General features: G+C 46.0%; 1 protein-coding gene across 3 annotated transcripts in view; it reads left to right on the top strand.

Moving 5' to 3' along the window:
* LOC116103215 (carboxyl-terminal PDZ ligand of neuronal nitric oxide synthase protein-like) overlaps window positions 1-21483 on the top strand; it is a 301440-nt gene that overhangs the window by 57052 nt on the left and 222905 nt on the right. The window contains exon 1 of one of the 3 annotated variants that reach the window (XM_031388856.1): window positions 1685-2097. The exons of the other annotated variants lie outside the window; for them this stretch is intronic. The gene's annotated coding sequence lies outside the window, so the exon portion shown is untranslated. Of the gene's footprint in view, window positions 1-1684; window positions 2098-21483 lie in introns of those variants that run through there. 3 annotated transcript variants of the gene reach the window in all.

Below are 21483 nucleotides of genomic sequence, written 5' to 3'. Positions count from 1 at the left end.
ACTCAGAAATCTGCCTGCCTCTGCCTCCCAAGTGCTGGGACTAAAGGCGCGTGCCACCACCGCCCGGCTAAACTTGGGGTTTACTAGGTAAAGAAAAGTAATTGTTTAATACAAGAAAAGGTAACTCATATTATGCATTGGAGCATGGGCATTAAGACACAGCCACACAAGAATAGAAGTACATAACATGGTTGGAGGTACCTGCTTCTCAAAGGAGAGAATTGCAGTTACACACACACACACACACACACACACACACACACACACACACACACACATTCTCGGGGCCTTAAAAAAGTGTGTGTGTGTGTGTGTGTGTGTGTGTGTAGACCGGTGGCTGACCTCAGATGTCTTCCTTGTTCACTTCAATTTTGAGGCAGGGCCTCTCATTCTGAACACTGAACTTGGAAATTTAGTTAGGTTGCCAGCTAGCTAGCTAGCCCTAGGGGAGTCCTCTGTCTTCATGTACCAAGTGCTGGGATTGCAGGCAGGCAGTCATGGGTACTGGACATACATGGGTGCTGAATTACCTCCTTAGCCCGCATTTTGGTTTGTGATGGCTTTGAAGTTATGGCATCCAAAGGATTTAAAAGATTAAGTAGAAGTCTTCTAGGTATTGATGGTCTTAGCATTGCTATTGCTGTGGTAAAACATCAGGATCAAAAGCAAGTTGTGGAGGAAGAGCTTTATTTGGCTTATGCTTCCACATCACTGTTCATCACTGAAGGGAGTTAGGACAGGATCTCAAATCAGGCTAGGATCCTAGAGGTGCGAATTGATGCAAAGGCCATGGGAGGGGTGCTGCTTACTGGCTTGCTCAGTCTGATTTTTTTTTTTTTAATAGAACCCAGGACTACTAGCCCAGGGATGGCATCACCCACAATGGGCTGAGCCCTGCCCCCATTGATCACTAATTAAGAAAATGCCTTACAGGCTTGCCTATAGCCCAATCTTATGGAGTCATTTTTCTCAGTGGTGGCTCCTTCCTCTTTCTCTGATGATTCTAGCCTCTATCAAGTTGACATAAAGCTAGCCAGGACACCTTTATTAAACAAAATTCTTTTGTAGTGCATGGGATTACAAAAAATGGTTTATAATGTGCTTTGTACAGATTTCAGATAAGAAAGACTTACAGGTAGGTTTGCTGATTAAAGAGAAAACCAGTTGAAAAAGTAAAAGGAATCCTTACTGCATGTAGGTCACAAAGAAGTCAGGATACATGTTTTGACTATAAGTATGGCTCCCAATCTTGTTTGTGATATTTACTTAGAAAAGTAGAGCTTTAAAGATGAGAAAGAAATGTCAGCGAGGTTAAAATTAAAGGTCATGCCCATATTGGCTTAAGTGCAGTTTAACATTCCTGCTTGAAATATCATTCAAAAGGAAAGGGGTAGTGATAGTGGGAGACACTATATCTAATAAGGCATTTTGTTCAGCTGTGTCAAAATTTATATGTGTGTGTGTGCGTGAGAAAGAGAGAGAGAGAGTGAGAGAGAAAGAGAGAGAGAGAGAGAGAGAGAGAGAGAGAGAGAGAGAGGGAGGGAGAGAGAGGTGGGGAGTGGTTTCTAACTGGTTTAGCCTGGCTGGCATGGAACTTACTATGCAGACCAGGCAGACCTACCTGAAACTCAGAGAACCACCTACCTACCTCTGCCTCCTGAATGCTGGGATTAAAGGCATACACCACCATGCCCTTTACTATGTCAAAATTCTTAACCTCTCAGCCAGATCCTTAGAACAAAAGTTCTGCTTTTCCTTCCAATGTTCCCAAAATTTCCCTGCCTTTCTCTGCAGCCTCCAAACCACAGCATAGCATTCCATTCCATAGAGGAAAAACCAAGGGATCAGCCGTCTCCCATGCACAGAGCAGCTGAAAGGAGCCGAACTGGATAGCCGTGGAAGTGTATAAAACCAACCATGTGACTGCTCCATGTTAGGGGGAAGGTATTAGAGATGTGAGAGAGAAAACACCCAGAAACATCTGGCTATGTCCAGAGCAGAGAGAGAAAGGAGATTGAATACAGCCAGCAGATTGGACCTGGCCACGAGAGAATCAGGAGCAGAAGAGAATCAGAATCAGGAGAGAAGCAGCAGCAGGTGGTGTTTGGGGAAAATACTGGGTGGTAAGGAAAAGGAATAGCTGGGGGGAGGGGAGCCCATGAGCTGGAGGGCGGAGGGCAGGGGAAGTAGGTGAGGAGGGCTAGGGTGGACTCTGAAATCCATGACTGGTCCTTGAGGTATTCCGGGAGCCTGGAGGCCAGCATGCACTTCCGTATGCTAATAGGCACCACAGAGCCATTTGTCCCTTCTGCCTTTTGGAATTTGAGGAAATGGAGTTTCCTTTGGACCTGACTGGAAGTACTGCCCCTCTCCTCTGATATTGTCTAGTGTGGCAAGTAGAGCACTGGCTTTGAGGCAGGATCCCTGGGCCGTCTTGATTGAAACACTTGCTCTTTAGACATTATTAGCATTGCGCCTTGTTGGAATAAAGCAAGAGGTAGGTCTGAGACGTGAGCCAGGACCTGCCTTACCAAGTGTCTTCCTTTCCTGCCTTTTCTGCACCCACTGTGCCCTCACCCTTGCCGGTGGTCCATTGTCTTTTGATGAGAGTTCATTATCCTTTTCTTAATCCTTTCCTTCCCATCCTTTGGAGGGAGGAATGGCCTTCCTGCTTCCTATAGGTGGGTTACTTGAATTGCCTCATTGGAAAAATCCTTGCAACGATGATTATGCTAATAGGAATGATTAAGTCCTCTGCTATGAGGACTCCTGGGTGGGTCACTGTAGGAAGTTGGGTAATAGAGGGAATCTTTACAGTGTGGGAGGTGTGGGGCTGCCTGAAGGCAGGTAAAAGAATGAGATAGCATCTTAAATGTTCTTGCTTAAAAAACAGGAAAAGCCACTGCTTCCTTTCATTTGGAGGATGGGCCAGGCTTTGGACCAGATACGAACAGTATAGTGGTGCGCAGGGACATCCTAGAGTTGCCCTTGAAGTCTGTTTGGAGGGGGAGACGTTTAATTGAAGAATCAAGCAGATATTAACTCAGGACTCTGCTAAGTGGGACCAAGTAGAACAGGAAAAGCTAACCCAGACAGGGAGCCCAGCACTGACCCACACTTGCCATGGTTTGACTCCACCGTGTCTCTCTGAGCTAGATGAGGCTCATCCCATCTTACAGAAGGCATTAGGCTAAAACTTCAGTCCAGATACAATCCCAAAGCCCAGGCCTTTTCTGCCTTTCCTCAATAACTCCCTGGAAGGCTTTAATCTCAGCCCGCGTAATTCTCTGTGCAGGAGTCATTTAGTGAGAACAGACGATGGCTTCTGAGCTTTGATTTCAGGCACCTCAGTCTCTAAGTACCCTCTCCACTGACTGGCTGCTCAGTGCCAGAAGTCCTGATGACCACTGAATAGCCACTGAGGATACTTGGTTTCTATGAAGTCAACCAACCCTGCATGGTAGTTGGTGACTGTAATCTCAGGATTCAGGAGGCTGAGGTAGAAGGGGGAGGTTGGGACAGATTGAGGGAGTCCAGGTCAGCCTAGGCTCTAGAGTGAGACCTCCCGTTTCCCAAGCCAAACAAAATGAATAAATAAATGTACCAGGAGTCAAGTTGAGCCTAGAGTACATCAATTCTTGCTCACATGGAGCTTGGGTGGCATTGGGTGGGGTCAGGGTTGTTTCTGTATCCAGGGTACCTTCTTTGGCCCTGGGCTGGTTAGTTTCAAATGCCAACTTAATAGAATGTAATATCACCTGAGAAAAGAATCTTAACGAGGAATTGTCTACATCAGGTTGGCCTGTGGGCATGTCAGTGGGGATTTAATGCAGAAAGACCCAGCCCATTGGGAGCAGGCTTTCATGGGCAGGGTCTAGACTAGTAGCTATATGAATAGCTGAGTATGAAGCAAGGAGCAAGGGTGCGTTAATTCTCTTACTCTCTCCTCGCCCTTGACTGTGGATGTGATGTCACTAACTGCTTGAGTTCCTGCCTTGACTTCCTCAAATGGTGAACTCCAACTTAGAGTCCTAAACCAAATCAACCCTTTCTCCCCGTTGGGAACGCCACCCAAGAATGGAGTCGTTTGAGAAGATTTCCAAGCGCTTGTCAAAAAAATGCCAAAGGAGTCAAGATGTGAGTCTGGTGACCTCAGGTTTTTTTCAGAACACAGAATTGTTCTTGGCATGTGATTTCGTGCTCCTTCCAGGTGTAGCAGATAGGGATGAGTTTACTTCAGCTGTCGTTATCCACGTACCTCGATGGAAAGACACGTTTTTTGCCTCATGCAGCTTGTCCGTGTGATTGTAGACTTTATTCAGGCGATTTGTTAGCCCGCAGAGTATATTAATTGTCTGATGCTCTGAATAAAGTCAGCTATTGGATGAGACATTAGTAGGCCTCTGTTCACACCATCAGCTCTAGCAGTAAACACTCCCTTAAGTCTCTCTTCCGGGTCAGGATAGTTTATCAAAGTCACAAAGTGAAAGAAGGACACGCATCCCTTCCTTAGTTCTTCTTCCATTTGCATTGTCCCCATATCTCCTGCTTTGAAGCCTTGTTGCCCTCCCGTGCCTCAGCCCACCACAGTGATGGCAGTTTTCTTGCTTGGTAGGGCAGGTAGCCTTTGAGAAGTAAGAAGCCTGATGCCAGCGTGCTTTACAGATGAGAAGGGCTGCCCTGCACAGAAGAGAGCCTGTGGGCACCGCGGCGAAGAGACGGGGTTACAAGACAGAGAGAAAAGATCGGATCCACAGAGACCCTGTCTAGCTTGCATATGAGCAATTTTGTAGGTAGGGTTTCACAATGTAGCCTAGGCTAGTCTATCTGGAACTCACTATGTAGCCTAGGCTAGCCCAAGATTTGCAGCAGTCTTCCTGCTTTATCTCAGGCTTTATTTTTTTTTATTATTTTTTTATAATAATAAAATATAAGGTCTTGTAACCCTTGCTGGCTTTGAACTTGTGACTTTCCTACTTTGACCTCCCAAGTGTTGGGAGTATATGTGTGTGCCACAATGCTTGGTAACATGTTTGTTTAAAGTCTCTTCCAGCCCTGAAATTCTACTTCCCCCTTTTAATTCTTTCCACAGTGCGAAACAGCTCCCACATCAGTCACTGCCTTTGGATATCTAGGATTTATAAGTTGGAAAATGTGTAATATGTTTTTAATTCTCTCTCAGTGTGTCTCTAAAAATACACTCTTGCCTTGAATCTTGGTGCTGGTAAGAAGACCTAGAAATGGAGCCACTTGGGGTCACCTAAGGCAGTCCCAGAAAAGGAACAGTGGCTGGAGAGTTCGTTCTGGAACCTTTGGTGTAGTGGAGAAATAATCTCATTTGTGAGTTTCTGTCCCACTTACTGTCTCAGGGAGCAGGCATTTGAAATGGGATTGCTATACTTTTACAGCGATACACACACACACACACACACACACACACTCACACACTCACACTTGTAATCTTTGGTAGAGGAAAATATATCTGCTGGAAGAGCTAAAATTCAGTGTAGTTATAGCTCAGTTTCTCATGAATTATTTATCTAGTGAACTCAAACATCCAGATGACAGCCTGCAACACAGAAAGCCACAGAAGGGATAGTTAGTGGCCGGCAAGGATGGAGGCTCACAGTCTTAGCTTGAAAAAAACACTCTTCAAAAGCTCATGCAAGAACCAGTTTGGGTATAGTTATATTTACAAGTTCAGAGAAAGCCAAGTAGGGAGGATAATGTGTGTGTGTGCATGTGTGCATCTATGTGAATGTGTATGTATGTGTATGTATGTTTGTGTACAAATGTGTGTGTGTTGTAGCTCTATGGAGACGTAACTCACATGTTACATTTGCCTTTTCCATGGTTTTAATGCTATCACAGAGTTATGCAGCCATCCCTGCAAATGCTATGGCTGTCAGGGAAATGCACCAGGAGAGGCAGGAAAGGAAATCTGCTTTAGCTCAACTCAGTTAGCTGGACTGGTTCAAACTTCTAGAGTCCAACACTGGGCAGTTTATTTTAGACATATTTAAGTATAGTATTGTTTTAGCAAAATAAATAAATAAATAAATAAATAAATCCTGGTAACAATGATCTCAATCCTGTATGAACAATAAAGCTTAAGGCGTGATGGTATGGAGACTCTTTTACAAAGTTCATGTGACCTCTACTGTGAGGATAGGTCCTATAACTTAAGGATCTAGGATCTGGTGTGGTCTCTGGCTTCAAGAGTGTAGACGACACCAAGCTATAACGTCTATGGGACATCGTCCCTAAGGATGGGTTCTGTTGACTGTGAAGCAGTGCTCAAGATGAGGGTCTAGTGAGGAAGCGTCTTAGGTAAGCATAATAGATGGGGGATTTGAGTGTGGCTTGGCCCCACAGATAACACCTGCCACCCGGCTTTAAACATCATTCACTCCCAACTTTCTGGGCGGAAAACAGTTAAACACAGCCCTTCTGCTGAAGTGACAAGCCTGTGTGCTAACAGTCCTGCTTTCTCCCGTCCATCCGTCCGTCCGTGCTTATCTGTGAGCGTGAGGACCTTGGTCCTCCTATACCACCCTTCCCTCCCAAACTCCCCTCTTTTAAATTTGATAGCTGTTCGGACTGTCTCTGTGGGTTGCGGTTTTGAATAAAGGTGATATGATCTTTGTGTACAGGTGTTTATGTGGCTATATGTCTTCATATGTTTATATGATCTATGGATATTTATAGGAGTTGAAATGCTGGTTCATACATCAACATCTGAGCATCAGTTTCCCAAAGGGCTATGGATGAGGATTCCTGTTCCACAGCCTTGTAAATTCTGTTATTCTCTTTTAAAAATTTGAAGTGTCTTAAAAAGAGGTTTTAATATAGACTTAAGAACAGACATTAAGAGGAAAGAGAGACAGAAATGTTTTTTTTTCTTTATTTATTTTTTATTAGATATTTTCTTTATTTACATGTAAATTTCTCCATTCCCAGTTTCCCCTCCAAAAAACAAAGAAACAAACAAAAACAACAAAAACAAACCCCTGTTGCCTCCCCCTTCCCCATGCCTGCCACCCCGCCCTCTCCCACTTTCTGGCCCTGGCATTCCCCCACACTGGGGCACAGAACCTTCACAGGGCCGAGGTCCTCTCCTCCTATTGATGATTGAATTTGCAATCCTCTACTATACACACGCTGCCTGAACAATCAGACCCCTCCATGTGCAGTCCTTGGTTGGTGGTTGAGACCCTGGGAGCTCTGAGGGTACTAGTTAGTTCATATTGTTGTTTGTCCTAAGGGGCTGCAAACCCCTCAGCTCCATTGGTCCTTTCTCTAACTCCTTCACTGGGGACCCTGTACTCAGTTCAATGGATGGCTGTGAGCCTCTACGTCTGTGTTAGTCAGGTACTGTCAGAGCCTCTCAGGAGATAGCTATATTTAGGCTGGCTTGCCCTTCCTTCAGTCTCTGCTCCATAGTTAATCTCTGCAACTCCTTCCGTGGGTATTTGGTTCCCCCTTTTAAGAAGGAATGAAATGTCCACCTTTTGGTCTTCCTTCTTCTTGAGTTCCTTGTGGAATGTATTGAAGCACAGAAGGACCGTAGTATGTGTCCTACAGTGGAGGTGTGAAGCAAGAGAGGAGGTTGGGCTTGGGGAGAAGATTAAGGAGGGAGGAGGAGATGAGAGAAGAGAGTAAGAAAGGTAGAGATGGGGAAAAGGGAGGAGGGGACAGAGGTGGAAGAGGGAGGGAGAGAAGAGGAGAGGAGAGGGAGGCAGGAAGATGGAGAGAGGGAAGGAGGAGCGGGAAGGAGGAAGAGGGATGAGGACTGACCTAGCAGACTGGATCCGTGAAGTATCACAGTGCTGGTGCTGCTTTGAGGCAGGTCCTGTTATGTAGCTAACACTGGCCTTTTACTCACTGTGGGCTACAGGCTGCCTTTGAGCTTGTGATCCTGTCCTGGCTTCCTGAGTAGCTGGGATTACAGGCATGCACGTGGAACCTGGTCTCCCTGTGGTTTTGAGTTGTGTTTCCCAAATGACCGATCGCCTGACCTCACTTGCTGTTTGTGTGTCTCATTGGAGAAAGCTTTGTCCATATCCATTGTTCCTCTTGCTTTTTTTTTTTAAGTTACTTATGTTTTTAATTGTTACGTTATAAAGATTGTGTTTTAGATATGTGTCCCCAAAGAGAAGTGATTTGTAAAAACTTCGGTCCTGAGGTTGTAGACATGGCTCAGTTAAGAGATAGTACAAGAACGGCACCTGTTCCTCATTGCCTATGTAGGCCTCATAATCATTTGTAACTCAAGTTCCAGGGGATCTGACATCCTTTTCTGGCCTTCAAGGATACTCTAATCTCAATCTCTCCCTCTCTCTCCCTCTCTCTCCCTCTCTCTCCCTCTCTCTCCCTCTCTCTCCCTCTCTCTCCCTCTCTCTCCCTCTCTTTCCCTCTCTCTCTCTCTCTCTCTCTCTCTCCCACACACACATACACACACACATACCACACACACACACAAATGTAAATGAATAAGAACTTAAAACTTTTGTCCTGTTCCATTGTTTTCCCATCTTATTCTATTTTTTTAAACATTCATTTATTTTATGTATATGAGTACACTGTCGCTGTCTTCAGACACACCAGATCCCATTGCAGACGGTTGTGAGCCACCATATGGTTGCTGGGAATTGAACTCAGGACCTCTGGAAGAGCAGTCAGTGCTTTTCACCACTGAGCCATCTCTGCAGCCCTTTTTTCCATTTTATTTAAAAATATTTTCTTATATTTCTGTGTGTTTGAGAGGTAGGGGAGAGGAAGGGGGAGGTGGGGAGAGAGAGAGAGAGAGAGAGAGAGAGAGAGAGCGCCACAGCACACGAGAAGTGGTTAGTGTGAGTGTTAATTCTCCCATTTTATTGCATGCATCTTGGTGATCCAACTCAGGTCGTCAGGCTTGGCAACCTGTACCTGCTGAGCCATCTTGCTAGCCCACGTTTTTCCAATGTCTTAAACTCTGTTAAAACAGTCATTTTCACTTCAGCTAAGGCTAATTTGTTTTCTACTTTTGTCTCTTGTTCGTTGAGGTATCTAAGCAACCATTCACTCAGATTCTGTATTCTTCTAAGAATTTTATATTAGCACATTTTGAGTTAGTTTTTGTATCTGATTTGAAGGAGAGATACAACCACATTCTCTTGCATGTGGCTCTTCAGTGCTCCTAGTACCCATGTTTCTTCACAAATGACTTGTTTGGGCTCTCCTGTCAAGAGGTGATCTGGATGTGGTGACATAAGTTGTAATTGCAGGATCTCAAAGACAGAAGTATTCTAGCTAGGATTACTGTTGCTGCAATGAAACACCATGATCAAAAGCAACTTGAGGAGGAAAAGTGGCTTGCACTTCTACATCATTGTTCTTCACTGAAGGACGTCAGGACAGGAACTCAAGCAGAGCAGATACCTGGAGGCGGGCGCTGATGCAGAGGCCAGAGAGGAGCTTCCTGGCTTGCTCACCATGGCCTGCTCAGCAAATGGTCCTCTCGCATCAACCACTAACTAAGAAAATGCCTTACATGTTTCTAGAGACATTTTCTCAGTTGAGGTTCCTTTCTCGACAATGACGCTAGCATGTGTTAAGTTGATTTAAAACTGTCAGCACAAGGAGGGTCAGGAATTCAAGGCCAGCCTGGGTTGCATGGTGAGAAGACAAGCACATGTATTCCTAACTGATCATGACCGACCATGACGACTCATTTCTGGACTCTTTGGTTCTATTGGTCTACGTGTCAGGCTGTGCGCCAATGCCATACTGTGTTGATTGCCGCAGTCAAATCAGGTTTGAGTTTCCCGGAGCTCCTTCCTCATGATTGTTTTTATTCTAGGTTCCTTACATATACAATTTAACTTACAATTTTAAGATTGGCTGGTTAATTTTGCTGGAAAGGCAAGTGAGATTTTTAATGGGGATTACACAACAGACCCTCCTGGAAGTTATCTCATCTCAATGGCTTAAGTCTAACTCAGGAGCGCGGGATGTCTTCCTATTGATTTATGTCTTCTGCAATTGTATTCTCTGTTATACTTTGTAATTTTCAGTCCATGAATCTTTGACAGAGTTAGCCCTGAATGTTTGTTCTTTTTCTGATAGTGCAGCCGATGTAACTTTCCCCTGAATTTCATTTTGATCCCCTCACTGGTGTCATGCTTTCCTTTTGGTGGCTTCTTAGGGTTTCCACGTAGGAAAATTGTTACCTGTGAGCGCAGAACATTTGCGTTTTATTTTCCTGTCTGGGTGCTTTTCATTTCTTTTCCTTCTGTATTTACCCGAGTCATGTCTCCAGTCCTGTACTCAATAGAAGTGATGAGTGTGGACATCCTTGGCTTCTTTCATAATCACCTTGTAGCCCAGGCTGGCTCCAACCCATGACCCTCCTGCCTGTACTTCTGAATGTCTGGGTTACAAGTGTAAACCATCACACCTGGCACTCTTCTTCTCCTTCCCCTTTAGACATAGATGTAGATGTAGACGTAGACGTAGACGTAGACAGACATAGACAGACATAGACAGACATAGACAGACATACACAGACATACACAGACATAGACAGACATAGACATAGACATAGACAGACATAGACAGACATAGACAGACATAGACATATACATATATTTTTCTTTTTTTTTTTATTTTATTTATTTTATGTGTATGAGTACACTGTAGCTGTACAGGTGGCTGTGAGCCATCATGTGTGTGGCTGCTCTCCAGCCCCACTTGCTCCAGTGTAATTCACTGTAGCTGAATTCAGACACACCAGAAGAAGGCGCCAGATCTCTTTACGGGTGGTTGTGAGCCACCATGTGGTTGCTGGGATCCGAACTCAGGACCTTAGGAAGAACAGTCAGTGCTCTTACCCGCTGAGCCATCTCACCAGCCCCATATTTTTTCTTAGTAGAAAGATGTTTAATCTTTCATATTAGATATGGTATACCCTTTATTAGGTTGAAGAGTTTTCTTTCTATTTACAGTTTATTGAGTTTTTTTAAATCATGAAAGGATATTGGATTTTATCAAATTCATTTTCTTTGTGTTCTAAGAGTAGCACATGATCCTTTCTTCCATGAAGATGGCATCTTACATTTATCGATTTTCATCTGTCAAGCTAACCTTTTCTTCTTGTCATAAGTACCTCTGGATAATTGTATGTGATCCTCTTTCTATGTGTCTGGATTTTCTGGGTGGTACTTTCTTGAGGATTTGGGACAGTATTGCTAAAGGTAGACATGTCATTCTGATGGGGGCGGGGGAGGAAGTACCAGAAAATTCTTGAAAGTCAGCTTCAGAGACTTAACCAGGTATAAACAACAGTGCAGGCCGCATCTTACAAGGTCATCATTGCCTAGCCTTATACATGGAAGGGTGTAATTAGTGGCTCCTCTGATCCCAAGAAAGCGCATTGAATTCTTAACTTAGGGCAGTACAGAATAAACTTTCAGGAGATTTCTAATCAAGAGAGCTGAAAACAGAGAGAGCTTTGATGTTTTCGTAGTGTTACCTGCTGGTCATCTGGGGATGTTGCCCACATGTTCATTTGGCACCGTGGATGATGTATCAGTGACATACTGTGGACCCCACATCCTCAAGCTCAGGAAAACCTTTCCTTTAATAACTCAGGAAGGAGGCCAGGCGCTTGCCTCCAGCTGAACCCATCCTGTGAGCAGTGTCACACTTGCTCACTCTCTGAGGAGGAAGGCTGGTGAGTCAGGGCATTTGTCAGTTGTCCATGAGGTCTGGCCACTGGTGATGTTATCTGCCTGTATCCTTCACCTGGTTCCCTGTTGATGCTCTCTGATTCCTTGAAGTCTGGCTTTGCCCCTCAGCTCACTTCGGGCATTTTGGATCACGTTGCTCTTTGCTCTCATTAGTCTATGTCAAGTCAAAGGGGGATTGTTAGAAAGCCACAGATTCTGTTTCCTCCTGGTGGTCTCATCTGTGCACAGAGCAAGAACATTGTCATGTAAAAACACAACCTCTCCAAGCCAGACCCAACATCAGCATAGAGAAGAAACTTGGACATCCAACTCCATCTCAAGCCGTGGAGCGACTGACTGGCAGCTGCTAGCCGCTGGGAAGAGAGTGGGCTGTTTGTGAAGTTGGCCATGCTTCAGTGGAAGACCATATAGCCAAGAATATTTTGGGCAACACAAATTGGTCTTGAAGGGAAGCCCTCCCCCTACACAACCCCCCACCCCATGGTAGAAAGTTGGGTGGGTAGGGAAGGGGAGGGGTAGATTTGGAAAGAGTTATGGGGGTAAATATGATCAAACCATATAGGACCCCCCTCCTCAACTAATTAAAAAATTAATATCTTTTTACCACTGTATATTTTATAAATGATACAACTTTGGTTCCATTAGTTAATTTTTATTTATTAATTCTCTCTCTCAGTCTCTGTTGTCACACACAGAGGGAGGGAGCAAGAGAGAGGGAGGAGGGAAGGTGGCACATGCACACCAAGGCCTTGTATAAACCAAGTTAGCATTCTCTCGTTAGCTTCTGTATCTAGCAATTATTGTCTAATTTGTTTCAGGGACGGGTCTGGCATGTAGGTAGTATACATATGGGTAAAACAGAGGCTTAGACACTTGAAACCTCAGGCTTTCGTTGACCACAATGTTGGTATTGCCCAAAGCCAAATATCTTGATTCTTACTTGTAGGAGAAGAACTTGTTCTCAGTGCCAACCTGGGGTCTCCTCATTGCTCACTTCCTGCAGTTCCACTATAATAGAGGGTTTTTCTCTCCGGCTCCTTCAGTGACAGGACTCCATATCCATTGCTGAGCATCTTAGCTCCACGCCAAGGTGTTTTGATGGAGCCAGATGAGGACCCTTTGTCCTTGGGCCATCCTCAACGCTGGGCAGTTTTTCACTGGGTTTGACCTCGATAGCATTTGAATGTCTGCACGCACTCGTCCTCATCCATTAATTTGGATCTAATGCATTGAACCAGGCCTTCATGGGGCACGGGTTTTCTTGTTCTGGTTTGGTTTGGGTTTTTTTGCACCCAGGCCTTGCATGTTGGGGGTTAAGAAGGAATCTGCTATAATCTCTGGCATATCCGTTGGTCTCATTGTATGACTACTAATCGGTAGAGACTATCACATCAGACAGCCTTCAAATACTTGCTTTTGGGGTGGGGGTGGCAGAAAGATAAGTGTGCTTCAATCTTATTTGAGTTGAAATGAATAAATTTGTGGTGTGCAGCTGCATTTGAAGGTTTTTCGTGTGTGTGTGTGGTGTATGTGCATTTGTGTATGCTTCTGTGTATGTACATGTGTGCATGCCCGTGTGTATGTGCACCTGTGTGCATGCCTTTGTATGTGTGTGCATGTGTGCATGCCTGTGTGTGTACATGTGTGCATACCCATGTGTATGTGTAGGTGTGTGCATGCCTTTGTATGTGTGTGCATGCCTGTGTGTGTACATGTGTGCATACCCATGTGTATGTGTACGTGTGTGCATGTGTGCATGCCTGTGTGTGTGTACATGTGTGCATACCCATGTGTATGTATACGTGTGTGCATGTGTGCATGCCTTTGTATGTGTGTGCATGCCTGTGTGTGCACATGTGTGCATGCCCATGTGTAAGTGTATGTGTGTGCGTGTGTGCATGCCTTTGTGTGTGTGCATGCCTGTGTGTGTACATGTGTATGTGCTTGCGTGCATGTGTGTGTGTATGTACATTTACCTGTGTGGAGGGGAGGGTTGGGGAAGACTGGGGACTGAGGCTTTGCCTGACTGTAGCTGAAAGGACGACTATGGCGTATGTCCCATCTCTCCTCCGGTCCCCTGCACATCAGTATCCGAGGACCAAGTGGAAGGCCTCACAAATGGGACTGGGAGTATGGGTGCAGCACCGTTTTCCTCTTTTCTCCCCTCCCCCAGAGCAGTTACTAGAAGGTCATTCACTGCCTGTGCTCTGGAATCTGGGATGCTCTGGCCGGTGCGGTTCATGCTGCTTTGTTCCATGCTAAATGAGGCGAGAGAACCATAGCCCAGGTCACATTGCTAGTCCAGCACAGCAGGACGCTCAGCTGTGTGCAGAGCAGTTCTGCAGGGCAGGAGTGTCTCTCCCTCTGGAGCAGAGCCACTGGCCTGCAGGAGCGTGTGTGTCCTTGGTGGGGCTCTAGACTCCTATGGGCTCCACTTCCCCTACACTGATCCAGTGGAGCTTTTCTTGTTGTTATTGGGTTTTGTTTTTATTTTATTTATTTATTTTGGCTGTTGGACAGCGGGTGGGGCAAGGGTCTCACTCTGGCTTAGGCTGGTCTAGTTCACTGGGTACCAAAGGCTGGCCGGAAAGTCAGGATAATATTCCTGTCTCGGCCTCTTAAGTGTTGGGACTGACAAGTGTGTGTCACCATGCCCTGACCAGGGGCTGTTGAATCTTCCTTTTCCAGGCCCCATTCAAAGAGCTGGAGTACAGAATAAGAGCAAAAGCCCCATAGAGGCTCATATTATTGTGGAAGGAAGTAACCATGTGATCCAGACAGGACTTTTCTTGCAGACCAAGAGAACTGTGGGGGAAGGATGTGAACAAGGGGCAACAAAAGGAGTAACTAGCTGGGGTCAGAGTGGTGAGCATGCCTTAGCTCTGGCAGGGTGATCCTACTGAGCCTGTGACCTTTTCCTTTGTAAGTAACCTTGGCGTGACTCTCACCACTCCCAGGGGTTCTCCTTATCGGTAGCGTCGCAGGGTGGGGGGTAGATCACAAAGCTCACTGAGATGGATATGTTCCGGCTGGTGAGTTCTAGCGGCATACAGGTTGCCACATAGCTTTATGCTCTTGTGCGTTGGAGAGGGGGCAGGGTGTGGCCAGGAGACCAGAGGGATGTGAGGAGGTGGGCAGTACACAGGATAGAAAGCAGACCCGATTGGGGTCCTCGGGGCAAGAATTGGGAAGAATATAGTGGGGTCCTACCCCTGAAGCTGGAGGCTCCGGGGAGTCTGGTACCTTCTCTGTCCCTTGTCAACACCTTTAGAGGTCTGTTCTCTGCAAAGGGAGGGGGTTGGTTAAGGCATCTCATAGCATATGCTGGGGTAGAGACTCAGTTGAGCAGTTTCTGAGATAAGAGGCGGGGGTGGGGGTGGGGTGGGGTGGGAATACAGCAGCATCAGGAACCTTTCTGTTTGGCCTGTTAAGGTGGCATGGGCCAGCCATACTTGGCCAATCAGTGGGGTTTTTAACAGATGCATGCTAGAAGATTTCTGCTGTCTCTCTGAAGGTAGTTTTCTCATTCCTCAAAAGAATTGACTTGGTTGCTCATTAATCCTAACTCTATTTCCCCTGAGGGCAACTATCCAGCCAGCTCACCATCCTTTCTGACTGGTGTTGTCAGACCAGAACCCATGTATCCCTGAGCGCACTTCCTCTCCAGAGCTGGAGACCTGCCAGTCTCAGCCTGGTTCAAATTATTATAAATATTCAAATTATTACTATTTTAATTAATAGTCTTTATTTTTAAAATTCCATGTTAGGTTCACACAGTAAAAGATTCATTGCTAGAGCAGAGAGTTCCTATAACCCCTCCTTTTTTTTTTGGTTTTTCGAGACAGGGTTTCTCTGTGTAGCCCTGGCTGTCCTGGTACTCACTCTGTAGACCAGGCTGGCCTCGAACTCAGAAATCTGCCTCTGCCTCCCAAGTGCTGGGATTAAAGGCATGTGCCAACACTGCCCAGCATCCATAGCCCCTCTTTTTAACAAAGGTATTAATATACATTTGACGAGTGAGTCCCTATTAACACCAACTTTAGCTTATGCTATACTTTTCTCTCTGGGCTGTACATTCTATATGGCTAATTATTTGTTTGTTTGTTTATTTAGTTATACTTGTTGAGGGAGAGTTTATGTCATCTGATAGCTGCTTGTCCAGTCACATGAGGAGCAGAATCATATGCAGTGTTCTTTTTTGACTGGATTTCTACCTTGTCTCTGGAGACACCTGGCATGAGCTTTGTAAACAGAGGGAGCCCCCAGAGGAGGGTAGTGGCAGACATCACAGCATGTGTGGGTGGCAAGTGTTACATGGGTGGCTATGCCAAGCTGTTCTGTTTTTCTGCTGTTTGCATTATCAGTCAGTCACACACTGGGAGACACTGCGGTTCAGATCATTACAGTCACCAGGAGTTCATCTCCAGAAAGTACGGTGGAAGTGACATAATGACAGTTCTTCATGAGACAGTCCTGTAGTACCCAGGCGAAAGTTGTCCAGAAATTTACAAAGAAAAAAAAAGGCTTTGAGGTTCTTTGGTAATCTTATATGCAGTTAATTCCTGCTTATCGGAAACACGAAGCCACAAATAAAATGTCTGTCTGCCTGTCTGTCTGTCTGTCTCTGGTATCACAATTATTCATCCAGTTACACCTTCCTTAAGATTTTCCCTTTTCCTTTTCAGTGTGTTTGAGATAGAACCTCATTCTGCAGACTTGGCTGGCCTCCCACTCATGGGGATTCTCCAACCCCACCTTCCCAGGTGCTGAGATGACGAACGCTAGTTACCGCACCCGACTTTTCTTTTTTTAAAATTATTTTCTTTTTCTTTGGGAGTCTATGGATTTTTTTTCCCTTTCACTTTAGGATATTGATGAAAAAGTTGTAAGCGGTGGTATTTTTATCCTCCTTTCTTTGAGTCCTTCCTCTGCTCTGTGTCCTGGGTGGTGTCGCGCTACAGGGATTCCTGGAAAGAGGATACAGAAAGGCTATAGATCTATAGAGGGCCAGGTGATTAAAAGCCCACCAGCAGCAGGTTTCATACACCGCCGAGCTTTGGTAATCTGGGAATTGTGTGTGGTACTTAGGGGTACCTGGCTTTGGTCTGTCTCGGGCACCTGGATGGCAGTCATGTATATTATAAAGCCACAATAGGATGGAGGGGGATGGGTGACCCCAAGAGGCAGAACAGTGAAGTCCGTGTTGAAATTCCAGGCAGACGCCAGGGCAAGGCCTTTCCTCTTGTCTCTTCTTCAAGCAGAAATTCTCCCATAAGCACCTGGGGCAAGTATGCATTCATCCCTGTGAGACTGTAGTCAGTCAATTGAGGTTTGAACCTCTTTGTGCCTTGACCTGCGGTAGGTATAGTCAACCCATGGATACATATATTTAGTCGTGTGTGGCTGCTATGTAAGGGAGTGGCAGGAGTTATGGAGCCTTGGGGTAAGAGCTCACCTTCCTTAGAAGTCAGCAGTAGAGAGGTGGGGATCCAGTAGAAATAGGCAGAGAGAGAGAGATAGAGAGGAGTGCTTTGTTGCAGGGAGGAGCACATACAGAGGAGGTAAGGTGTATGTGAGGAACTCTGAGTAATGGGAGAGTCCACTGCTGTAAGGTGAAGCTGGACCACGGACGGCCATGTTGAAGTTTCTGTTTGCCATCTTCAGAGCAGATGGAAGCAAGCAGGAAAGCTCCTAAAGATTTATTTTTAAAAAACAACATTAATTTCATATGTATTAGCATCTTTCTTATATGTGTATCCGTGTACCATGTGTACACCTAGTACCCATAGAAGCCAAAAGAGGGCATCAGATCCTTTGGGACTAGAATTAGAGATGGGTTATGAGCCATCGTGTGGGTGCTGGAAATCAAACCGGGGTCCTCTGAAGAAGCAGCCATTGCTCTCAACTGCTGAGCCATCTCTATCCCCAAGGTGATGAGAACGAACAAGCCTCAGTTACTCAGAAGTTGTAATTATCTGGTGAGAAGGCCCTCAAGGAAACCTGAGTTCCAGGATTGAGTGATAGGGGCTGATACCAGGGTGAGGAGGGTGAGGGGGATGAGGGGGATGATGAAGGGGATAAAAGTGATGAGAGGGATAAGGAAGATAAAGGAGATGAGGAGGATGAGGGGGAGCTATGAAGGGGATGAGGGGGATGAGAGGCAATGGTGAGAGGAATGAGGGGGAAGATGAAGGGGATAAAAGTGATGAGGGATGAGGGGGAGCGATGAGGGGGATGAGGAGCAATGGTGAGAGGGATGAGGGGGATGGTGAAGGGGATAAAAGTGATGAGAGGGATAAGGAGGATAAAGGAGATGAGGAGGATGAGGGGGAGCAATGAGAGGGATGAGGGGGATGAGGTGGAAAAGGGGAGGGGTGTGATATGGGGAGTTGAAGGAAAGAAAACATGTTGCCATTTTGGAGCTATTCTTTTAATTTCTAGGTATTGAACAAGCCCCCTTTCGTTGTCCTAGGATCCCTTGGAATCCAGGATTCTGCAGAGGATGGAGATAAAGGGAAAGAGGTTTCTGGTGGATTACCCCACCCCCACCTTTCAGCCTTTGACTGGAGAAAGGGAATCTTGGCCTTGCCAGATTCCAGTAGGAAATGAGCCACCACCTCTGCAGTTTGTTAGCTCAGTTTGGGGATTAAGTTCAGCCTGGGAACCACCTTTCTAGACCTTTCTTGTCTAGAATGGGAGGCTTAGCTCCCGGCTTCGTTCCGTTTGTTATAAAAATGAAGTGAATTTGAACATCAAAACTGAGCAATCAGTGGGATGACCTGATGGACCAGCAAGTGGGAGGGATTGTAGACCCGTTCCTGGCTAGGCTGTGAAGGCCTTGGAAGCCTTAGCTGTGGGGGTGGCTGTGGTTAGGTCAGGTACAGAGGTGATTGGTTGCCCACTTGGCTGTGGTAGACAAGGAGGTGGATTCAGCCATCACACCCTCTGCTTTGTCCCAAGGAGTTGGCTTTCTGACCTCTGCTTCCCCGGGCTATCCTGGCTCTCATTTCATATTGTTAGTGTGGATGTTGAGCTTTTGTCTGGGAGATGTAGACCTGAGTCCTCCTCTGCGTATATTCCCCCTACTCTCTCCAGTTGACCCTAAGGTGCAACTGGATGTTGATCGCCTAGCTCCTGCAGACTCATTTTCAGGAAGGCAGATTTGGGATTTTTTTTTTTTTCTTTACACAAGGAAGGGAGTCAGGGAAGAAGGGAGCGTAGGCGTGTGGTGTGAGTGTGATGAGTCAGTGGGTGTGCGCTGTGAGTGGGTGTGTGTGTTCAAGGTATGTCAGCGCGCACACACCTAGAGCAAGTGTGTGTAGGTGTGTGCTGGGCACACATAGCAGCTTGGGTAGGGGCTGGTGGAGGGAGGCAGGCCCTTGTAGGGTAAAGATGGGCCTGGGAATAGGGGCCCTCTTGTTTTTGTTTTTGTTTTTTTCTTTTTTCAAGACAGGGTTTCTCTGTGTAGCTAGCCCTGGCTGTCCTGGAACTCACTCTGTAGACCAGGCTGGCCTCGAACTTAGAAATCTGCCTGCCTCTGCCTCCCAAGTGCTGGGATTAAAGGTGTGCGCCACCACCACCCGGCAGGGGGGCCCTCTTATGTGTAGACGTTTGCCTCCCCCTCCCCCATTTCCTAATTGTTCCAGTATTATGAGTCTAACTGTACCCTTCCCCAGGATGGAGAGGTGGGCAGAGAACGGGTCCCCTTTGGGTGCTTGAGTTCCGGCTCTGCAGTTAGCATCCCCCTCTGGGCTGGCAGAGATTCCTCTTGCGTGCACCTCCTCTTCCCGCTCTGGCTCCTCTACAATGAGTGACCTTGTTCAGTCCCGAGGCCTTGGCCTTCACATGACTGCAAGGAGGAACTGAGCCTCAGAAGGTTTGGGTTTCTGAGCTCCCCAGTGGGTTCAGGGATGATCAGCAGGGAACACAGAGGAAAGGGATCCTGGAAACTCCCGCTGGGCTGGAGGGCCTTTGAAGTTGGGCCATCATGAGTGGCGCCATGCCATCTCTGGCTGCACACAGGTCACTGACCTATTGCTGACCTTGAAGCGCCAGCAGAGTTCACTGGGGAGAACTGCTAACCGGAGAGAAACCTAGGGGCTTTGTGGGCCTCAGCAAGGTTCAAAGGTCCTTGGCCAATAAGCCCATGGACTTGGGTGGGGTCCCCCAGGGGCAGGACTAGAGTGTACCCGTGGTTTACCAGCCAATTCACCTGCTGCTGGGAATTTCGTTCCTCCATGTGCCAACACGAGCTGTTGGTCAATACTAGGGGAAATCCGTTTGTTCCCAGTGTCATTTGTGAAACTCTTCGGACTGGAGCCAGTCCTTAGCTCCAAATTTTGGGAAACGCTTTCTTTTCTCGTAACCACAGGGACAATCTTTCAAACATGGCTGCTCCTATTTCTATTAAGTCTCCCTCTGCTTAGGTAGGAGTTAAGCTGTGTAGAGCTAACTCCTTGGCTAACTCTTGGACATGTAGATGAGGTGATGTAGGGGAGTGAAGAGATCTGCTGTGAGGGGTCTGTCAGGAGAGAAGGCCTTATGTTCAGTTTGATCACCTGCATGCACGGGCTTAGATACCTAGGTTGTTTTTAAAGTCATGAATAATACAACCTTTCTCCCCTTGGAACTACTTGTCTGAATTTATGCCCATTGGTAAGCAAAGACAAGGACTGGTACTAACCAGTTGAGAGTGAAGGTTTAATTTTGTTTGCTTATTTTTGCATTATTTGAATAGTCTTTAGCAAGGAAATACATGTTAAACATTAACCTTAATGCAATCTGGCTTAGTGGACAACTTCAAAGAATAATCAGGGCAGGTGTGGTGGTGCACACCTGTAATCCCCGACACTCAGGAGGCTGAGACAGGAGAACAGGTGATTTTCGGAGGTCAGCCTCAATTAGATGGTGAACCTGCCTCAGAAAGCAATAAAAAGTCCCGGTTGAGTACTTTTTGTCTCATATAGAAAATTATTAGTCTATTCTTTCTTCAGTCAGGAACTTAACAAAATGTTGGAGGTCTATAGTATGTCTAGGGAGAACTCAATAAAATTCCAGTAATTAAAAAAGAGTAGCCAGATGTGGTGCTTCAGGCTGCAATCACAGCACCTGGGAGTCTGAGGCAGGAGGCATGCCATGAATTTAATCACCAGCCTGAGCTACAGCTACAGTGAGTTCCAGGCCAACCTGGGTTCAAGAGTGGGGGCTTGTAAGAACACAAACAAATCCAAAACAGAGCAAACAAAAAAAAAACAAAAAAAAATCCCAGACAATAACTCCAAAAGTATCTATTTTTCTCTTAATGCATTTATTTTTAGCAAACACTTTTATGTAAGAGTTTCTCTCTTAGTCTCTGTCTCTGTCTCTCCCTCCCCCCCCCTCCGTGTAATTTATTTCATCTTACAGATGAAGAAATTGAAAGGAGAAAAAAGAAAACTGCTCTTACCATGCCATGGCCAGAATCTCTACAAGGAGCCTTTCTGACTCAGCTGCCTGCTTCTCCTAACACAGGGCTTTGCTACGTTAGGAGCAAGATGAAAATGGAAGCAGTCATTTCTGGTTAAACTGCTTATTTATTATTAAAATCTAGAAACAATGTCAAAAGCAGATGATAGCCCTTGGGATTTTAATTTCCTCCTCTGTAAAATGGGGAGAGAAACCCTGTGGCCTCAAAGTCTTTGTACCCCTGTGCCACGGACCGGGATTTCTCGCGGGGTCCCTGTTCCGCGGGACACGGGATTCTGGCCAGGTGGGC

This window comes from Mastomys coucha, unplaced genomic scaffold (assembly GCF_008632895.1).
Source record: "Mastomys coucha isolate ucsf_1 unplaced genomic scaffold, UCSF_Mcou_1 pScaffold1, whole genome shotgun sequence".
In the NCBI taxonomy this organism is placed as follows: domain Eukaryota; kingdom Metazoa; phylum Chordata; class Mammalia; order Rodentia; family Muridae; genus Mastomys; species Mastomys coucha.
Note: the sequence above shows the minus strand (reverse complement) of the source record. Positions and strands in the feature narration are given on the sequence as shown.